This window comes from Bidens hawaiensis, unplaced genomic scaffold (genome assembly GCF_021521415.1).
Source record: "Bidens hawaiensis isolate Kalapana, Puna unplaced genomic scaffold, B.hawaiensis_p1.1 tig00001336_1, whole genome shotgun sequence".
In the NCBI taxonomy this organism is placed as follows: domain Eukaryota; kingdom Viridiplantae; phylum Streptophyta; class Magnoliopsida; order Asterales; family Asteraceae; genus Bidens; species Bidens hawaiensis.
The window spans coordinates 220,713-227,457 of record NW_027491075.1 but is presented as its reverse complement, the minus strand read 5'-3'; positions in this window follow the sequence as shown (position 1 = coordinate 227,457).

Genomic DNA, 6,745 nt, shown 5'->3' with positions numbered 1-6,745 from the left:
GAAGGTAATTGGATTTTTTAACCTTGAGCGTTTCTTGCGTACCTATTCTACGTTAAACAATCATTGTACGAAAACTTAACCCTATAATTTATAAAAATAAAAACTTACCTTTTTATTTGCCCAAAAATTTTAAATCTCCCAAATTTCATCCATTTTTTTTGGCAATTCTAAAAAATTTTAGGCTCCCTCCAGGTTTTATAATTTTTCATTATCTTTCACATTTTTGTATACTTGGCCTTTTATTTCTCCCTCCAGATGCGGAAAGTACCCGAAGAGAACGAGATGGAGACGAGACTTGTGACGGACCACAAAACAGAACAAGGTAAACATTTTGCAACTTTTTTGTACAATCTGGATGTGGGATTTTGAATTGGCTTTTATCTTTTCAGATTTCTTTTTTCCTTATGATCCTGCATTTGTTTTCCATAACTATCATGTCGATTTGAAAATGTTAACTGAAACAAGTTGGCCCATCGGAGGCGAAATGGCTACATCTTATGTCGGGAAAAGAGAAGACGAAAGGTCTTAAACAACCGACGAGATTGGATGATTAGCGCAAGTCGGTCAGTCGGGGTTAGCCGGTGTATCCATTATACCACCACTGGAGGCTAGAGGTTTCTTTAAATTAATTTCTTACCACTATTCAAGCGGAATTGTGATGGGTTTTTACGATACAAGGTGAATTGTGTTAGCCGATAATATTCAAACAATATTATGGCTTGATTTAGTAAATATTGCATTAGTTTTAGATGATTGGTATTTCCGTAAATAGCTCCTTAATTACCTCCTTGTACAGCTATTTATAGTCTTTGTATTTACCTTTCATAATCAAGGAATATCACAACCTTACATGGTATCATTCTTCTGCTAAGGATTTCGATCCTAGCTACCATTCCCCTTCACCTTCCAATAAAACATCATCCTCTTCATCCATCACCATGGGTGACAAACCCGACCCCCCAAAACCACAGACTCTCCACCCGGCTTACACCGTCACAAACATCAAAAACATGATTCCTCCTCTTGACGGAACCGATGTCCATAGTGATGATAGCGCTCGCTATAGCACACTATGTAGCGTAGCTAGGATTTCATTGCTATCTCATATTTAGCGCTTAATAGCGTGAAGAATAGCGATCTTTCAGGTTTATTGAATTTTTTTCTCTATTTTAATCAGAATAGCGAGGCTAAACCCTATACTTTAGCTGGATTTCAGGGTTTTTTTTGTTAATATACTTACAAAAACACTGTTTTGTCAAACATAAGTATAAAATACATATAAAATATTTTTATAATTTTTTTCTAGTGCATCGCTAAACATAAAATAACGCTCGCTATTTTAGCGCTATCGCTACGTAGCGTCTAGGTAGCTTGTCGCTAGCTTCCGCTATTCGCTATTAACAACTATGCCGATGTCACATACCCCACTTGGGTAAAACTATTCAAGCTCCACGCCGTCGGGTACGATGTGCTTAATCACATCGACGGTTCGCCGACACCCGACAAAACCTCCGCCGACTACCCTTCATGGAAGAAGATTGATGCGGTTGTTCTACAGTGGATTTACGGGACCATAAACTGGAAGTTTCTCGTAAGGGTCCTTGAAGATGAGTCCACGACATTTTAGGCCTGGGAAAGGGTCAAAAACTTATTCTTAAACAACAAAGGACCTCGAGCCGCGTCTCTCCAACACGAACTCACGAACATAACACTCGCATCCATGCTGAGTCTTGAAGCTTACTGCCAACGTATTCGCGAACTCGAGGATCAACAAACTGTTGTCGACTGCCCCGTCAACAATACCCAGCGAATCTTGCACCTCGTTAACGGCTTACCCCGTGAGTATGATACGACCGCCTCCATCCTCAATCAGACCCTTCCACCATAGGAAGAGGCTGTTGAACGCCTCCAATCTGATGCACGGCGTATTACGGCGCATGATAAACTCACGCCTACCCCACCGGTTGCCGCCACCGACACCCCGGTCATTGCTGCTGCCATGTTTAATAATTTCAGCCGAGAAAACCCCACCAACAACCACTCTACCCAACCCAATAACCGCAACCGTTCCAATCGGAACACAAACCGACCTAACATAAATGCACAACACAACAGCCGGTCCCAAGCCCAGTCTCAATATCGTAACAATATGGCCCAGCAACCTTACTACCCTCCCTATTGGGCTCCTCAGTTTTGGACACCGCCACCCTACCCTTACCCTACTTATAGTTGGGTCCCTCAATGGCAGCCCAGGCCCAACTCCACACCTGGCAGAAATACGGGACAGCAGTCGGAACATGCCCATTTAGCTGAAGTGGACCCACTTCAGCTGACTCAGTTGGCTAGCGCGGTTGAAGCTCTCTCCCTTGACCATGGTAATGATCAATGGAATTTTGATACGAGTGCTTCATACCATATCACTTTTAATAAACATACACTCGATAATTTTTCCACGTCTGCTCCAATAGCGTCAATAATCGTTGGTAATGGTAATCGAGTTCCATTTTTGGGTTCGGGTTCCTCCACTTTAAAAACCTCCTCCAAACCCCTACACTTAAAATCGGTTCTTTTTAATCCAAACATTGTCAAAAATTTAATTTTCGTTCGTCGTTTCAACATTGATAATTATACTTCTATTAAGTTTGACCCATTTGGATTTTCTGTGAAGGATTTCAAGGATGGCACGATCCTGAGTCGCCACAACAGTTCCAGTGATCTCTATTCGCTCACCCCTCCTGCTTCTGCTTCTGCTTGTCTTGTCTCCTCCGTAGACTCTCCTCATTGGCACCATCGGTTTGGACACCCGGGTCAACCAGTCATGGAGTCTCTACGTTCCAAGCACTTTATTTCTTGAAATAAAATAAAATTTCCTTTATTTTGTCATTCCTGTCAGTTATCTAAACACAAGAAATTACCATTTTCTGATTATGTATCACGTACTTTAATGCCTTTTGCTATGTTACACTATGAATTGTGGACATCCCCCATTATTAGTCATGCAGGATACAAGTATTATATGGTCATCACAGATGACTTTACCCAGTACACATGGGTTTATCCCTTAAAATTTAAATCAGAAACATTCTCTAAATTCACCCAGTTCCATCAATTTGTTACCACACAATTTCTCTTGCCAATTCAAACGTTTCAATGCGACATGGGGGGGGGGCGAATTTGATAACACAAACTTTAAAAATTATGCCACCAAACACGGCATTCAATTCTATTTTTTCTTGTCCCCGCACGTCACAACAAAATGGCAAAGCCGAACGTATGATTCGTCGCTTAAACGATAGCATGTTCACCCTCCTCACTCATGCCTCTCTCCCTTCCAATTTTTGGGTGGAGGCACTTCACACGGCTTCCTACCTTCACAACATCCTACCCACCAAACTTCATAATAACACAGCTCCCCTATCTCTTCTTTATCTCCGTCAACCATCATACGAACACCTACGCGTGTTTGGTTGTTTATGTTACCCGAACACCTCATCCACTCGGCCACATAAACTCGCCCATCGGTCCGTCGCCTATGTATTCCTTGGATACCCAGCGAACTATCGTGGATATAAATGCCTTGACGTGTCCACCGGTAAAACATTTTTTTCACGACACGTCACCTTTGCAGAGGATGTCTTTCCCTTTGCTAATCCATTCAAACCCGGACCCTCTCACACCTTCCTCGATCCTTCTCTTCTCATATTTACCAACCCACATTCTTTCATAGACCCAACTACCCCTGGCCCAATTCCTCCCAATACCACTACTGCTAATTCAAATCACCTTCCACCAGACCCACCACAATCACCCAACCACCACCTATGCCCGAACCACCACAGCCACCCAGTCCGCAACCAATTCCCGAGCCACCACAGCCGGCTCAACCCCCACCCATACCTGCTCCGTCTCATCCTATGCAAACCCGACCTCAATCGGGCATCTTTAAACCCCGCACTCAATTTTCCCTTTATACCGGATCATCTCCGTCCATCTCTCCGCTTCCTAAATCTCACCTTTCTTCTCTTGCCGACCCAAACTGGAAACGCATCATGACTAATGAGTATGAAGCTCTATTGGAAAATCACACGTGGGAACTTGTACCGAGGCCCGCAAATGCACCTGTAATTCGTTGTATGTGGCTATTCAAGCATAAGTTTAATGCTGATGGATCTCTTGAACGACACAAAGCCAGACTCGTGGTAAACGGTAAGAGTCAGACTGTTGGCATTGATTGTGACGAAACATTTAGCCCAGTGGTTAAACCCACCATCATTCAGACCGTCTTCAGCTTAGCCGTTTCAAAAGGATGGTCCATAAATCAGCTCGATGTTAAAAATGCTTTCTCACACGGCCACTTGAAGGAAACGGTGTACATGTTCCAACCGCCAGGGATTACTTCTACTTCTCACCCGAAATTTGTTTGTAAACTTAACAAGTCGCTTTATGGTCTTAAACAAGCCCCTCGGGCTTGGTACCAATGGTTTGCAGGTTACATTCTCAAGTGTGGTTTCAAGAGTAGTGGGTGTGATACTTCCCTCTTCATCTATAAAAAGGATGATCAGATTGCATACTTATTGTTATATATTGACGATGTAATCCTCACTGCATCCAGCAACACCATATTACAGCAGGTTATCGCATCGTTAACTGCAGAATTTAAGATGACAGATCTGGGTTCTCTCCACCATTTCCTTGTTATTTTCGTTCAGCAACAATCCGGTGGTTTGTTTCTGTCTCAGTCCACATATGATGCAGATATCTTATCCCGGGCAAACATGTCTAACTGTAAACCTGCTAGCACTCCTGTTGAGGTCGGTTCCAAACTAAGTCCCACTTCTGGCACCGAGTTTACTGATGGAGCTTTGTATCGGAGTCTGGTCGGGGCACTTCAATATCTCACCATTACTCGCCCTGACATTTCATATGCTGTCTAGCAGATATTCCTCTTCATGCATGCACCCCGAGAACCGCATTTTCACTTCCTCAAATGCATCCTCCGGTATATTAAAGGCACACTTTCCCAGGGGCTACATATCACCCCTTCATGGTCCACTATATTAGTGGCTTACTCGGATGCGGATTGGGCCGGGTGTCCCGACTCCAGTTGCTCCACATCAGGTTATTGCGTTTATATGGGTGGAAATTTAGTCTCGTGGTCCTAAAAAAGACAGCCCACTATTTCCAGATCCAGTGCAGAGGCCGAATACAGGGGTGTTGCAAACACAGTGGTTGAGGTCTGTTGGGTCCGTAATTTGCTACTTGAGCTTCATCAACCGGTTACCCAGGCCACACTTGTTTATTGTGATAACATCTCGGCCGTATACCTTGTTGAAAATCCAATTCAACACCAGCGTACAAAGCATATCGAGCTGAATATTCATTTTGTTCGAGAGAATGTTCGTCTTGGCAATGTCAAAGTTTTACACGTTCCTGCCGATTATCAGTATGCAGACATATTCACCAAAGGTCTTCCCAAGCATCTATTTCAGCGGTTTCGATCCAGTTTATGTATCCGGTCTCGTACGGCTCAAACTGCGGGGGCGTGTTAGCCGATAATATTCAAACAATATTATGGCTTGATTTAGTAAAAATTGTATTAGTTTTAGATTATTGGTATTTCCGTAAATAGCTCCTTAATTACCTCCTTGTACAGCTATTTATAGTCTTTGTATTTACCTTTCATAATCAAGGAATATAACAACCTTAATCAGCGAATGTGTAACCAACTGCTATTATCTTCATCAATGCCATATTTAATTACCTTATACACATGCACACCATGTGTTTGATAAATCTTGTTTGAGTTTTTGCCTCCCGTTTGATCCAGTATTTGTTTGCAAATAATATGCATTTCATCCGATGATTATAGAGTATTTTTAGTAGATTTAAAATGATAAATCACTAATTGGCCTTTTTTTTGTCAATAATGGTTATAGCAAATGGATGCATTTTGCGCGTAAAGTATAGTAAAAAGTTGAATGCTTTTAAACTGTAAAACTGGAGATAACATAATATGTGTATTTCAGATCAAGTGTAGTTTAGCTTATTGTTGGTTCAAGCGTGAGTAATTGAATATGTATATTTATAGATTACATTTGTGTAATTGGAATCATATTAGTATATTCTTGGCTGCAGGTGATTCTTGATTTGTATGTAACAGTGTCCTGAAACAAGCTATAGAGGCTGGATTGACATGGGTTGAAAGTTTCCCTACCACTATTGATCTTTTTAAATTACTAATATTGTACTACTGCAGGATATCCCAAACTACTTGTTTATAGAGTAGATGCTAAAAACAGAATTAGCCCAAGCTTTTAACGAGCCTTTTGACAACTTTTGTGTAAGTACTCTTTTTAGATTACATCTTCACACTTTGTTTAAGTAAGGGTTTTGTTTAACAATCAAAATAGCCCAACCCTTTTATCAGCCCTACAATTTCTTAATTAATTGGTGGCCAATGTATCACTTTAATTAAATTTTTAAGCTTGTGTGCGTATAGAAATAACCAAATTTGAGATGAAGTGATTGTCAAATATGAAGTCTGACTGTCTCATAGAAGCTGGCAATAAACTTTTTTTTTGTATAGCTGAATGTGTATATTAGTGCATGCTTAGCATCTTTAACAACTAGTTTGTTGTTTTTTGAATATAGTCCGGATGTAGTCAAACGGGAAGAAAGCATATCGTTGAGGTGTAGGGGATCCTTAGACGAGGGTTAGGAAGAGATGAATCTACCAAACAATGTT